This window comes from Nanorana parkeri, unplaced genomic scaffold (genome assembly GCF_000935625.1).
Source record: "Nanorana parkeri isolate BGI_ZX_2015 unplaced genomic scaffold, ASM93562v1 scaffold208, whole genome shotgun sequence".
Classification (NCBI taxonomy): Eukaryota; Metazoa; Chordata; class Amphibia; order Anura; family Dicroglossidae; genus Nanorana; species Nanorana parkeri.
Window position 1 is genome coordinate 1,506,569 of NW_017306476.1, and position 16,199 is coordinate 1,522,767.

The 16,199-nt window shown below is 43.0% G+C and overlaps 1 protein-coding gene across 1 annotated transcript in view; it reads right to left on the reverse strand.

The window, feature by feature from the left end:
* CDKAL1 (CDK5 regulatory subunit associated protein 1 like 1) overlaps window positions 1-16,199 on the reverse strand; it is a 610,267-nt gene that overhangs the window by 538,812 nt on the left and 55,256 nt on the right. The window lies entirely within an intron of this gene.

Below are 16,199 nucleotides of genomic sequence, written 5' to 3' on the forward strand. Positions count from 1 at the left end.
CTTTACTGTCAGAGTCTCTGTGGAAATAATAGGGGTCTAAACCGTCCCCTGGCATTTCCCGTTTACAACAGAAAAAGATTGAGGACACAGGGTCCGCAATCCCTTTTTCTGCAGCCCCTGTTATGCATGAACAGGAAGCCTCTATACTAAGTGTTCTTGTTCATTCATAACTTGTGGAGATGGTAGGTTTACCATATCCACATTCATGAATAAACAGGAAGTGGCGTGGAGCACTTCCTGGTCATTCACAATTGGGGGCACAGTAAACATACTATGTCCTCAAATATTTACAAGCACTCAGCGAACACTGACTGCTTATGACCGCTCTCCCTCCTGACTCGCTGTTACAGGAGGCTGAGCCGGCGGTTGAGTAGGAGAGCTTGGGTCGCATTTCACAGCCAACTCCTCCCCCGCACCACTGGCTCGGGCCACCTGTGATAGCGGATATATCTCCGCCCACACACCACTCTCCATCCTGATGTCTCTGTCGCAGGAGGCCGAGCGGGGCGTTGCGAGATAAAAGCAAGGCCTTTTGTGACACAGACCGATGACAGCTCTCTGCTCCCCGCTGCATTGTGTCAAGAGGACATACAACAGCACCCAGCGGGGGAGAGAGAAACGAGAGATGCACCGCAATTATGGCCACAAAATGGTACTTACGACATTTCTTCAAAAGTGCCATTTTCGGCCAATATGTTTCAGCGGCCGAAATTTCTGTGCATCCCCAATTAGAATTCCACATATTACATAATTTTTACACCACAACTCACTGGTGTGCTAAAAACCTGTTTCGGGGCTTCATTATGTCAATGATTAGAGGAGCACCGAAGACATGGTGTATCCTCACCAAAAAAGAAACTGTTATGCACGCAAGGGGACTCTAAAAAAACCTCTCTCATACCGATTTAACTTCAATATGTTGAATTGTATTTGGTTGCCATAGGTTCCTTTCTGGCTTCACTCCTTGAACATTATTGAATAAGGCTGCACGTGTTACAAGACGAACAAACAACATTGGGTTATTTGATTAATCATTAATATAAAATGTTATTTTCTGACTTATATAAAAAGGTATGGCTGCAAGTATGCAAAATGGCTCCCTTCTTAAGAAATACCCGGAATAATTTAGCTGTGTCCGCCTATCACCTATATGTGCTTTTGACAATATTTAAAGAGTATGGGATATTGTGCCCATTCAGCCAAGAGATCATTTATGAGGTCTGGTAAAGATGGACGAGAAGACCTGCCTCATAATTGGCATTCCAATCTATTCCAAAAAGGTGTTCAATAGGGTTGAAGTCAGGGCTCGGTGCATGCTACCCAGGTTCCTCCACACCAAACCAAGTCTTTAGGAACATTAGCTTAATTTAGAGGGATATCCACTTATTTTTGGCCATATAATGTACTTAATGGTGCCTGCTACACAGTTTGCTTGCTTTAAACTGACTACAATTTTCTATAACATTAAAGCATTGGGTTTTTTTTTTTATTTTAATTTAGGTCCATTCCAGAAAAAACGCTAAATACACAAATTGAATACATAAAATGGATCTGTTTTACATGGCACAGGATTGGTATTTGTCCATCCTGTTCTGGGATTTACACAGCTCTGCCATAGAGCCTTACCTAGCAGAGCAAGAGACCTATTTTTCTCCGCTACAGTTCTCCTCGCCTTCCCCAGGCTGTGACTAGACAGTGAAGAGAAAAGCAGCAGTCAGATTAGATCATCTCTCTGTTGCTCTGCACTTTTCTGCCATCATCAAGCTCTTTGCACTGCAGCACAACAGATAGGCTCCTTGTGCTGCGCCTCTCTCCCCAAAATGCGTGCCGCATAGGGCGGATACAAAGTAAAACTCAGTTAATAAAGCTGGCCATACACTAGTAGACATTTGGACTACAATTTCGATACAAATTAGTAAACTAAACATGAGATCGTACTCAATCATGGGATCGAGTTTAGGGCGGTGAATACTTTACAACACACACACACACACACACACACAGGGACCATGGGGAACAAAAGTAGCCACCCTCCAGAAGGAAGGACAGTGTCAGCACCAATTCAGAGATTATTGGAGGATCTACAGCTGAGTGATACACAAATAAGATGCATTTTTTGTTAATAGGGCACTTGAATGTATTTTTAAGATTTAACTCCTGAGTTCAGTGTCACTTTAAAAACAAACATAGGACTAGGATGATAAAAGCAGTGTCACGATGCATTAGGGTCAACTGTTTCCTGTGCAGTATAATATGGTTGTCAGTTTGAATAGGACAAATGATTTTTCCAGCACTTTATCATTGAGCCATTTCTAATAGCAGAAAAAAAAAATTGTATTTAGGAAGAAACATCAACTGAAGATACTTTTCCAAAACATGCTAGCACACGAAAGGGTACAATTGAACATTAACATTACATAATAAAAGAAAAAGGCAATACCCTCAATGTGGGAGAATATAACAAAAAGACATTACAGAAAGAAAGCTCTTTAGTTCAGATATGACTTCTGTGTAAACATCAGCTTGATGGAAATATGCCACTCTTCAGTTTACTGCCAATCAAACAGATTGTAAAAACCAGCATGCAAATAGTATGCAAAACAGCAACCGTGTGAGTTACTGCTGAACCAAAGGTAAAATGTTCACTTTTGACTCTCCCCTTGTTTTCTTGCAGTCGTCAGGGCAGCAAGGTCTACTAATTAAAACCCTCCTCTGTAGGATCTAATACATGATCTTTATCTAAATAATCTATATCAGCATACCAAACACTGAACACTCTGGACACTTTCCAAGCCAGTCCAAACATAGACATGTTCTCCTGAAATAACCCACGCAACCCTTCTATAAGCAGTAGTGTCACTGAAACACAGTTCGCAATTCTAGCAAAAACACAATATCACTCCCATAGAATTTAGAACATTTAAAAGGCTGTTCCCTAATTTTTACAACATGGTCATAAAGGAGAGCTACTAGGGCTGCAGCTAACGATTATTTGCATAATCGATTAGTTGGCCGATTATTAAGTTCGATTAATCGGATAAAAAAAAAGAGAGAAAAAAAGGCTCCAGTGATGGACTACTAGTTTGTATTGAGATTGTAGTCCATCACAGGAGCAAGCTTGGAGCGGTGGAAGTAAAAAAAAAAAAAGTGTGGTGTGCAATATAATGATTATACTGCACAATGCAGATTACCACTGACCAGTTATAGAGGAACTACAAATCCCAGCAATACATTATACATCGCAATGGAGAATACCACCAGCTATAGAGGAACAACAAGTCCCAGCAATAATACATTATACCGGGTGTTTCATATATTATTGCTGGGATTTGTTGTTCCTCTTTAGCTGCTGGTGTTCCACAGTGTGCCGCTTTTTTTTTTTTTTAAAACAGGAAACATTAAAACAGGTCCCCCTTACCTGTTTCTGAACCCTTGTAAGTCGCGGCGGCGTGCTCTGCGGGCGTGTGTCTGGCTTATTTGGTGGGCGTGGCATACGAGGCGTTGTCGTGGCGTGCGTAGCGTAACTCGTACCTGTTCCACCATAGCACCCCTGTACTCCTGTTCCACAACGGCACCCCCACACAACTATTCCACCATTGCACGCCAATACACCTGTTCCTCGCTGCACCTTCATACACCTGTTCCACCGCTTCACACCCATACAACTGTTCCACACAGCACCCCCACACACCTATTCCACTACTGCACCCATACACCTGTTTCACACAGCACCCTTGTACACCTGTTCCACCACAGCACCCCCAAACACCTATTCCACCACATCACACTCTTACACCTGTTCCACGCTGCACCTCCATACCCCTTTTCCACCACCACCACACCCCCGCACACCTGTTCCACCACTGGATCCCTGCACACCTGTTCCACCACTGCATCCCTGCACACCTGTTCCACCACTGCATCCCTGCACCCCTATTCCACCACTGCACCCCCACACACCTGGTCCACACTGCACCCCCATACACCTATTCCACCACCGCACATCGATTTTACCACTGCATCCCTGCACACGTGTTCCACCACTGCATCCCCGCACACGTGTTCCACCACGGCATCCCCGCACACCTGTTCCACCACTGCATCCCTGCACACCTGTTCCACACTGCAGCTCCGTACACCTATTCCACCACTGACTTGCTTTCAGAAGATGGGCCCTCGATTGTCAGCGGCCCAGCGACGGGTGAGGGAGATCGCGCCAAGGAGAGCAGCGGCGTGCGCGGCTTCAGCGTGTGGTGGGCGTGGCTTACGCGGCCTGTGCTGTGGGCACGACTGCCGCAGCGGGAGCAGCGCGGCTCAGGCCGCATGTGGAGCCCGGAACAGGCAAATCAATAGCAATCGATAGACGAATCGACGATCGGAAACGTTGCCAACGTTTTCAATCGTCGATTTTAATCGACTAAATCGATTAACTGTTGCAGCTCTAAGAGCTACACACAATGTCAAATGTTTTAAGACTGGGCCAACACTAGGTGCCCAGGTAGCCAGAACACCTAAAAAGCTATAGCTGGTGGAAGTGCATGTACCCTAGAATAAGAGGGACGTGTGGTTCACAGATTAGACTGACCGGTCTATATATTCTACTCATTTGTATTCTCAATGAAAGAGTCCTCTAGGTACTTGGTTCTCAACTGGTGGGATGTGACCCAAAAGTGGGTCACGACCTTGTGTTCAGTGGGTCGCCGCATGCCTTTCACTTTTCTAGGTGAGAGGCTCCTCAGCCTCCCCCTAGTGAAGCACTGTCAGTTATCACTCCGAGCAGCCATTTAAAATATGCTGCCCAACGCCGGGTGTCGGCTTGAGGTGGGGTGGGCTGGGGGTACAGGCACGAGGGAGCTCCATACGTGCATTACTTACAGCTCCCTCATGTATCCTGTAGAGGTGCAAGGGAGCTGTACAATGCACATATGAATGGAGCTCAGTCACAGCACAGCAGCCCACACAGGACCTCAGGATGAGGATCCACTCCAGTTCTCGTAACATAGGGAGGCTGGGTGGGCCTTAAATAAAAATAAAATTTTTGAGGGAGTGTATGTGTGACTGTTCCACACTGCAGCTCCGTACACCTATTCCACCACTGACTTGCTTTCAGAAGATGGGCCCTCGATTGTCAGCGGCCCAGCGACGGGTGAGGGAGATCGCGCCAAGGAGAGCAGCGGCGTGCGCGGCTTCAGCGTGTGGTGGGCGTGGCTTACGCGGCCTGTGCTGTGGGCACGACTGCCGCAGCGGGAGCAGCGCGGCTCAGGCCGCATGTGGAGCCCGGAACAGGCAAATCAATAGCAATCGATAGACGAATCGACGATCGGAAACGTTGCCAACGTTTTCAATCGTCGATTTTAATCGACTAAATCGATTAACTGTTGCAGCTCTAAGAGCTACACACAATGTCAAATGTTTTAAGACTGGGCCAACACTAGGTGCCCAGGTAGCCAGAACACCTAAAAAGCTATAGCTGGTGGAAGTGCATGTACCCTAGAATAAGAGGGACGTGTGGTTCACAGATTAGACTGACCGGTCTATATATTCTACTCATTTGTATTCTCAATGAAAGAGTCCTCTAGGTACTTGGTTCTCAACTGGTGGGATGTGACCCAAAAGTGGGTCACGACCTTGTGTTCAGTGGGTCGCCGCATGCCTTTCACTTTTCTAGGTGAGAGGCTCCTCAGCCTCCCCCTAGTGAAGCACTGTCAGTTATCACTCCGAGCAGCCATTTAAAATATGCTGCCCAACGCCGGGTGTCGGCTTGAGGTGGGGTGGGCTGGGGGTACAGGCACGAGGGAGCTCCATACGTGCATTACTTACAGCTCCCTCATGTATCCTGTAGAGGTGCAAGGGAGCTGTACAATGCACATATGAATGGAGCTCAGTCACAGCACAGCAGCCCACACAGGACCTCAGGATGAGGATCCACTCCAGTTCTCGTAACATAGGGAGGCTGGGTGGGCCTTAAATAAAAATAAAATTTTTGAGGGAGTGTATGTGTGTGTGAGAATGTCTGAGTGTGTGAGATTGTGTATGTATGTCAGTCAGCGTTTTGGGGGGCCCGTTCACACTAGTACAGTGTGTTAATCGCATCATACCGTGCCATTAATGCACTGTACCACGAAATCGCACCTACTACGCATTCTGGTGTGGGAGGTGTGTTGCGTTGCCATACATTTGAAATGGTACCCCAAATGCAACTTCCACCCACAGTTCATACACCCGCACCGGAACGCGTGGTACCCTAATGCTGTGCGTTCCACCATGGCAGTGCGACTTGGGTCACGACATAATGGCCAAGGACGTTACACAGGTTGAGAACCACTGCTTTAGGTGATGGCTATACTTTTATGTTCAAGATTAAAAATACATTTAGTATTTTTACCTGAACGGGAAAATGTGAAACATTTTATTCGACTGCCTCATTTTGGTGTCAATAAGTGGGGAGCCCCAAATAGGTGCAGAAACCTGCACATCTCATATAAAAGTCCATCTCATATAAAAGTTGGTTGAGCTGAACTAGTCTGTCCTTCAGACAAAAATAATGATCTTACTTTTGTGGTTCCTTGAGCAGGAACCTTACTTTCAGGATCCACACGTGCACTTTTTTCTGTAAAATGTGGCATATGCCCATTGTGATGCATTCTGAGCCAATATTTGCATGCTGTTTTTTTACAATCTATGTTTGATTGGCAGTAAACTGAAGAGTGGCATATTTCCATCAAGCTGATGTCCTTTATGATACATTCTGAGCTGACTAAATGCGTTGAAGTCAAGTAAAAATTAAATTATGTGCACATGACTGGATGATTGTATCATCAGTTTCCCTTAATTCACTAAGCTACATAGAAATTCACTTTTCCATATAAACATGCTCTACTCCTTTAGTAAATTAACCCCAAAGTATTGTAGCCATGGGATCAGTAAAAGCAGCAAGTCAGCATTTTCAGACAAAAAAAACAAACAAACCAGCAATGGCAGGCTTGGCAGCCTCTATTTCTCTCATGGCAGGTTTCCTTTAAGAAAACACAATAGACTAAAAAGCCAGTTATGTACACAGCTATGCAGAACTTCACATTCTTACATGTTTCAGGTCTACAGATGCTGACCTAGGCCATTCCACCAACATTAAGTGAGGTTGACCAAAGGGAACCTGTACATAAGTTGCCGCTTATGACCTGGAACACATATGAAGATGAGAAGTTCTGAATGCACTTACTGGGTTCTGGATCAATGTCTCAGAAAACTTTACATTCAGAGGATCAGCATGTCTGGCAGGCAGCTAGTGTTTCCAGAAGAAAGTCAACAATATCAGCCCATATTTCTCTTAGCATAGGTTTCCTTAAAGGAAGTGGGAGATTTCCTAGCAGAAACACTGCCTGGAAAAAATCAGTAAGCCAATTAAGATTGATGAACAGTGTACAAATGGGTCCCGTGTTCAGCGAATATGGAAGGAAGCTACATTTGCATTGACAGTTTAGTAAAAACAATAGCTGGTCGATGATTTAAAACAGAAAGAAACACATTTGGTCTGAAGTTATATAATGACTTGTATGGCAATTACTGTGGAGTTTCCCTTTAAGGAAGTATAACCAAGAGCCCATGTGGTTGCTTGATAGAAACTAGCTATATTAGTTAACCAAAAGCTCATATTAAAGCAAACATCAACTTCCTGACTATAGATGTACAATTGCATGGTTTCCTACACTGTAATAGTAGTTTACAGATTATTTTAATTTTTTACTAGATGTTGGTCTTGAATACCAATGCATGTGGAAAAACAAACACTTGTTTAGATGCTTACGAATGACTTTCCACCTACCCGGTGACACTTTTAAAACCATTCAAAACCCACAGCAAATCCGGTAGGGTAAAACCCTAGCAAAGTAAGGGTTAACACTGGTTTCAGCAACACTAATAAAATATTCCTGTTCTGAAACACCCCTTCAGGTAAAACTGTTATATGATCACTTGGCTTAAAAAGCTCTGTAGTTATGTCCACAGACAGAAAACTTGGCAGTAAGAGCTAAAATGTGAAATATAAACGCCCATGTTGAGGTCTGAAAAAAATCTTGAATGCATAAATAAAGCACATAGGTCTAGGCTAAAAGAATACTGGTCAGAGCCTGACTAATATCATAGTCGTCTAATCATTTCGTGGATGGAAAGTAAGCTTGGATTACATCAGCTATATGCACCCTTTCTTTTATTTGCAAGCCCCAAAGTGTGAGCTTTATACAGGCATTGCAAGCCAACATTGTACAATTATTCCAGGACCTTAAAACAGGCAGTTTGAAAATGAAAGGTTTATGGCCCTAAAGCCAGACTCCGGGCAATAGGCCTATGAAATATAGGGCTGCAACAACTAATCGACTATAATAAGTCGATTATAATCGATAATGGAAATTGTTGTCAACGATTTCCATCATCGATTAGTTACCCCGCTCATGGCTCCACGCACGCTGCTTCTCCTCCGTGCTTCACCCAGCTTTCACGGTGACCGATGCTGTTCAAGGGCGCGGCAGCCGTTGCCAACCCGCCCAGTCGTCACAGGAAGATGTGTTAAGACTGAAAAGAGGAGTGGGCATGGGGAAGATGGCAGCCGCTGACAGACCCGCCCACACCACGACCGTCACAGGAAGATGTGTACTTGTTAGACCGAAGTGAACACGAAAGGAGCGGGAGGGGGAGGATGGCTCAGCTCATCAAGTGAGATGTCGGTGAACTAGGGGCTCCGGTTGTGGTTACTGTATACCGTTGGTCACTGTGTGCAGGGAGATGATCATTTGGACTGGAACAAACATGAGGGGGGCAGCCTGGGACTGCAAGGAGGAAAGCACTGTCCTTTATCCAGGGCTGCTGTGACTCCTGAAGTAAGACTGTGCAGAGTGTGTGCTCAAGTGCATGTCCGTGGTGGAGATGTTCCCCTCCCCCTATGAAATGTCTCCCCACCAATCCCCACTGCCTGCACTCCCCCTTCCCTTCCGTTGCATTGTGCTGTAAAATGTATTGCTGGGAATTGTAGTCCCCTATAGCTGGTGCCATTATGCATTGATTGCTGTATAATTATACACTTTCCCTTTCACTATATTGCACAACACACTTTTTTTTTTTTACTAACAGCTGCAAAAAAAATGCATGATATAAATGGTAGAGGGTGCTGACAAGTGACCGTTGAAAAAAGTGTGTGGACCAAGTACTCAAAAGGCACACTGTCCTTCCTTCTGGAGGGTGGTTACTTTTGTTCTCCATGGTGTGTGTTGTAAAGTAGCCACCACTCCAAGCTCACTCCAAGGATGGACTACAATCGCAATACAAACTATGAGTTAAGTTTGTCTAGTCAACATTCCATGGTTTCGAGGTGATTGTGATTAAAATTATGATAATTTACTTTTTTTAATCATTTATTTTGCTTGTAAAAACTCTACGTTCTAATGTCATGTGGAGCTTGTAAAAAATGTAACAAACTCTGCTCTATATTGTATTGTTGGAATACTTTCAATAAAAAAAAATTACATGCTTTAAAAAAAAAAAAAAAAACAACAAAAAAAGTCCCATCACTGGAGTGATATTCATTAATATATTTATTTTAATCTGATTAAATCGAACTTAATAAATCGGCTAAATAATCTATTATGAAAATAATAGTTAGCTGCAGCCCTAATTAAATATGTGAATGTTCCTTATGGATTTTGAAAAAGCAATGCAAAAAGCCATAATGTGCTGTAACCCACCACAACAAACCAAATTCCACATATTGTAAATGTAGTTTATTTTATGCGCTTTATCAACAATAAATTTTCTTGACCTGCCATTGTAATCAATAGGGCAAAGACGTAATAATGGGGGGGAAAAAAAGACAACAAAGCATGGTGCCAGTGTGAACTAGTACCCTTTAAAACTATGGCTAAACTATGTATATGCATTATAAAGCATATGTTTGAAAGGGCCCTTAGAAGAGAGAAGGCAGATGAATACATTTGGTCACTGTTCCTGAGCCCAGTGCTAATGATTGTCGCAACAGGGAACAAACTTAAATGCTGCAGCTCCTAAGAGCTTTAAAGGAGAACTATGAGATGAGTGATTTCCACTCACCTCATAGTTCTAGCCGACCTGTAACAATGAGACTGTTACAGAATCCTATTAAGCATGTAACAAAAGATTTGTGTTTTTCCCATGCAACCCTCAAAGTTGCATTAAAACATGGGCCCTCTGCATGGTATGTTTTTAAAAACATTTTTGCTTGCTGCCCTCCATGGTACTGCCCAGTTCACCATGGTCTTTTTTTTTTTACAATGCCTTGCCTTTTAGCCTTAAAAATTGCCAGAATTGATTTTCATGCTTCATCCCCAATAGAGTTCAATGGGGTTTTGGTTTACAACAACGCTTTGGTGTTGCTTGTAAATTGCTGGAGAACCAATCAATTCATGGTGTTGCACAGCCCCAGGTCCTTGACAGCATCAGGGCACATAGGAAGCATTTGCCAAACATGCATTTATTATTTTATGAAGCTGCATATATTATATGGCCGTTTACTCTTAGAGTAATTTTAGGATGAATTTCCACTTCAAACTAAAAAGCTCAGTAAATGTATTAGTTAGCAGGTGGAGCTGAATGTGAAGTTCAGGCCATGGCTGCTTACACTTCCTTGATGTTTCCCCTAGTGGGCCTGCCCACTGCAATAGTGTTTCAACTGCATGCAGAACCCTGCCTAAACAACAGTAGCTTTAACTGCCCTTCTTGCAGTGGTACCTTAGTTGAATATCACAGGTAGTCAGAGACTTGCTTGCTGTGTGGCAGGGGTGCTAGGGTTAAAAGACTGGCTGAATAAAATCACATCATTCAGAGGGTAAAACAGGTCACATGTGTATTTCAACCTAGCTATGTGCATACAGGTCAGGTCAGTGATCAATGCGTTAAGGGACCACTGCGCTAGGACTGGATATTGAATTGGTTAAAAGGGGCCAGCAGCAACTCTGTATAAGTGTATGTCTAGTATGGCAAGCAAGTTGCGCTTGGTCAGTGTGAGTGTGAATTATAAGGTGAAACAAAACCCACAACTAATGGATAAACAAAACCATATCATCGCTGTGAAAAACGAAAAACAAAACTCTATCTTAAATATGCGAAAAACTGAATATTCTCTCAGAACAGAGGCAAACAATATATAAGTGAGCGCCAAAATCATTAATGCATGTGATGCCTGAACAATTATCAAAACAGATCACAGTGTTCTGTGAATAAATATATATGTGACAGAAGTACCGGGCTCAGGCTGTAGTCCAGACCCTCTGTTATAAAACAAATCAAGACTTAGAGAACTATGGGGTCAGTGTTTTCCCCCATAGTTCTCCTTGGGGTAACGGGAGGACACAAACCAGCGTCCTCCCGTTACCCTAAGCTCAGTATACCACGAGCTACAGCTCGCGGTATACTGAGACGCCGCACCTGGAGCAGATCCCGACGTAGCTGACGGGATCCGCCCAGCTGTGTGAGTGACAGCTGGCTCTGCCTATCTAGAGGCAGAGCCAGCTGTACCCGCCCCCTCCCCCGTCCGTTCCGCCAGTCAGCGCTGGCAGATCGGAGCGGGAAGAGGGGAATCCAGCCCCTCCCCCTGTCACGGCAGAGAGCCGTGACAGGATCGAGAGGTGAGGGAACCCGCTATGTGTTCACTCACCTCTCGATCTACTGAGCCGACCTGTGACAGTCTCATTGTCACAGGTCGGCTTAGAACTATGAGGTGAGTGGAAAATCACTCATCTCATAGTTCTCCTTTAATTCCTTATACAACCAGTAAGTCTAAAAACTGGCATGTGTAAATCTAATCCAATAGTGAAGATGTGATTACAATAACCTAAACAGTGATACTTAGCTTAGTATACTATGTTTCAGCAGTGAACAATGTTGATTGTGAAAATTAAGATGTACTTAATCGCTTCCCCTCTGAAGTGGATAGCGGGATTGGATAATTTAGAGCGATCACATCAGTTTAGCAAACATTCAGTGGGTTAAATTTTAGAATATCTATAGGCTGTAGCAGGCAGTCAAATTTCAGAGATTTTGTCGTTTGTTTGTCAAAGTAAAACGGCTACTTCCCTGTCCATCAATGATGTGACCTAGGTTTAAATTGAATACACGGTTTTGTTTTTTAATGCAGGTTATATTTTGTGTAAAGAGTGAAGCAACCATAGCCTTCATCCAAAAAACTGAATTCCCAAGGACCAAATGTTCTTTTTATGAATACCTTTGCATATAATGACCAATAGTTTATTCAACTGAAAAAAGGTATTATAAAAGAGATTTTTCTTTTAGTAAAAAGGACAGCTCTGACTTCATCCTGTTCTAAAATGTGAGCTGATAAGATAACTTGGGAGCTTGGCTGGACTCAAAGGCTGGTACCTATTCCAAGATCTATTTTACATTACCCAATTGCAGTAAGCTCACACATTAGAAAGCCAAGCATGGGTTTCAATATATAAAAACAAATAGCTAAATAGCATGGGAATGAAAATATTTGTTTCCAACTACTTAGTTTAAATGTTATTAGCTCACTGACTGAGGAAAACAAAGTGTCATTATACCAGGGCCTTTTGGGTTTATCTTCTATTCCTGGGTGAGGAAACTGCAAAGCAAGTAAACACGAAGACAGGTACTTGTCTTGTGCAAGTGAACACTGGTGTGTAAAATGCTGATTACTTGAGCTAAAAAGGTAGATCCCTTCTTTACACTCCTCTGTTTTGGGAAAATTATAGACATGAGGACAGCAAGACAAACATGCATGATCCCACCATGCTTGGACAATAGTGACGGCCTGTGTTTCCATGAATAGGAATGCCCTGCTCAGTGGTGGTGGGCAGAGTGCACATATCAGAAGGATAGAGTAGTTAAGGAAGAGTGTAATGTGTAAATAGCATTCGCCTCTATGCCCTGATTTCATCATACATCTCTAAAGTACTAGTGCACGTACAGGACTAGTAAAATTTGCATCTTGCTCCAAAATTAGATGCTCCTGGGAAATTACAATATCCAGCCAGTGAAGCATAAAGCATTCTTAAAATGTATGTAAAGTCAACTCTTTTGTTTTGTATAGATTAGAAAAAGGATTACAATTTCTGCCAAATTTTGTTGTGTCTGTATACTGCTGAAGGAATTTCCATTCAATTGCTGTCCTAGAGATGCAACATGAAGTTAGAGGAAATCTCCCATAGTGAAGGTAATCTTTCTCCTAAACCGTTGTTCACAACAGGTATCCCCATTGGAATAGGTTCTAACTATTCACACCTCTATCCAAAACTAACTTTTTCCTAGAAATATACTTGCATTATGAAGTTTATCTGCTACTCTTAAAGCACATTAAATGAAGGAGCATAGACTTTAAAAGGACATTTGTTAACAAGTTTCCAGGCAGAAAGAACAGTAAAAGTGCAGGCAGGGCACTGGACAAAGCTCTAGGGACAAAATTGAAGTCAAATAGTTTGATACATAAGTGTAATTGTAGCAGATTACATTGTATTCTGTGTGAATGTCATGTTTTCACTTTTGCATTTCCCGCCGGCTCCACCCCCTCCTGTGACGCCTGAAAACGAAATCGGCCGGCCGCGTACAGCAGAGGACACCGTGGGTTTGCAGGGACAAGGTAAGTGACACTTTTGTGCAATCCCGAGTCTGGCTCGGAGTTACCGCTCTTGGTACTGAAAATAACCCCGAGCCACACTCGGGAATACCGCCAGGGAGATGAAGGACAAACTAACACTTTAAAAAAGAGGAACTTTACCCATCTGTGAAATGACAACAAAAACACCTTTAGAAATGTTTACTAATGACAATCTACAAACACATACTTCTAGATAATTGCCAGCTTTTTATTTTTTTGCATACCTTATTTTACTTTCCCTCTCTATTCTTCTCACATTGGCCATTTTACTAAGGGTAGATTAATATAGCTTCCTTTACTTCCTGCAACTCTGGCACATGTGACTAGGACATGTGGCCATGCACATCATCTCAGGGAAGAAAATGCCCTCCCCTGCAATCTTGTGAGATTACAGATGTGATTTCCCAGCAATGTACTGTGATATAGCCTTCCTAAGATGCAAAACTTGGGCACATTACATCACTAATGTCCAATTGGACTAGGAAGTGGAAAAACAATTGTAAGCAAAACAAAAAAACATGTTTAACTAATGAATGCAAGATGATTTCAGATCAGCATGCAAAGTCGATATGATGCTGATTTTTAGTGAAAGAGGGTAAAGGTCGACTAAGTCTAAAATTCAGATTTGAAAAAAAAACAATTTCCTCTGACTGGCAGTGCCGGAAGGGAACATGGAGCCGACTTCTCCACCCAATCAGCATCGGAAATCAAAATACAGGTACCTGCTGTGCCGGTGTTCTCTGTCCCGGGCACCCCGGGGGGTGGGGCAGCGATGCCCGTGATAAATCACCAGTGGCAACAAAGGGGAGGGAGGCGCACAGTGTGGGGTCATACAAGTGATCGGTATGTAACAGGCAGTAACTGCTGTTTACCTTCCCGCCGGGATGTAACTGTACATCCACCCGCACATATTTTTATGATGGCGCGGATGAGCAAAGGGTTAAAAATCCATTAAAGTATCTTAACAATTTATAATTATGGACCTTATTTGTGTATCACTCAGCTGTAGAACCTCAAATAAATCACTGAATTTGTGCCGAGACTGTCCTTCCTTCTGGAGGGTGGCTACATTGGTTCCCTATGGTTCCTGAGTGTGTTGTAAAGTAGCCACTGCTCCAAGCTCGCTCCCATGATGGAGTACAATTCCAAGTTTCATTTACAAATAAGTACTGCGATTGTATGCCATCACGGGAATAAGCTTGGAGCAGTGTCTACTTTACAACACACACGAATCATGGGGAACAAAAAGTAGCCGTAAAATAGAAATAACACTCAGTTGTCAGATTTGCTTACTTGGGGTTTGCTGCAATCAACTGCCATTTGGCAATAGGTGTAATAAGTAGGGCTGCAACAACTAAATCAACATAATCGATAATTGATTATTTAAAAAGTTGTTAACTTTTTCAATCATCGATTAAATCGGCGTCCGATTAGTTGGCCTTGTTCACGGCTCCACACACGCTGCGTGCCGCACCTCCTCCCCACATCACGCTCGCCGCTGCCAGGCCCGCATCCACACACCTCACGCTCACCCACATCACCGATCGGCACAGGGATGCGGGGAGAAGAAGTAAGGAGGAGCAGGTGTGGGGGGGATGACAGCCGCCGATAGACAGGCCCGATCAAAGAAGCAAGTTGCCGGAAGACTGCTCAGTTAAGCCTGCACTTTCCCACACATGGTGCTCTATAAATGTATTGCTGGGATAGTGGGATTTGTATTCCTCTATAGCTAATAGTACATTGTGCTGTATATTATACACAATGTACCATCAGCTATAGAGGAATACAAATCCCAGCAATACATTACACACTGTATGTATAACTTATTGCTGGGATTTGTTGTATTCCTATATAGCTGGTTGTATTCTGCATTGCGCTGTATAGAGGACTACAAATCCCAGCAATAATACATTATACAGCCCAATGCAGAATACCACCAGCTATATAGGAGTACAACAAAACACAGCAATACATTATACAGCACAATGCAGAATACCACAAATCCCAGTAATAATACATTATACAGTGCAATGCAGAATACCGCCAGCTATAAAGTACAATTGCTGGGATTTGTTGTATTCCTCTATAGCTGGTGGTATTCTGCATTGTGCTGTATAATGTACTATTGCTGGGTTTTGTAGTCCTCTATAGCCGGTCCCATTCTGCATGCATTGCTGTATAATTTGACACTTTCCATTTCACTATATTGTACACCACACTTTTTTACTTCCATCGCTCCAAGCTTGCGCCGATAATGGGCTACAATTTCAATACAAACTAGTAGTCTCATCACTGGAGCCATTTTTTAAAATGCATTTAATTTTTTTTATCAGATTAACCGATTAATCAAACTTAATAATCGGCTAACTAATCGATTTTGAAAATATTCGTTAGCTGCAGCTCTAGTAATAAGTATAAGAACAAAGTAAAAGAATTGAGTTTGTGATTGCTCATCAACTTTGGCATGAAAATATGATGAATGAATTGAGATGGAAATGTATGCACACAAAATACACCGTAAAGGATTTGTAACTTTGACCCTTCT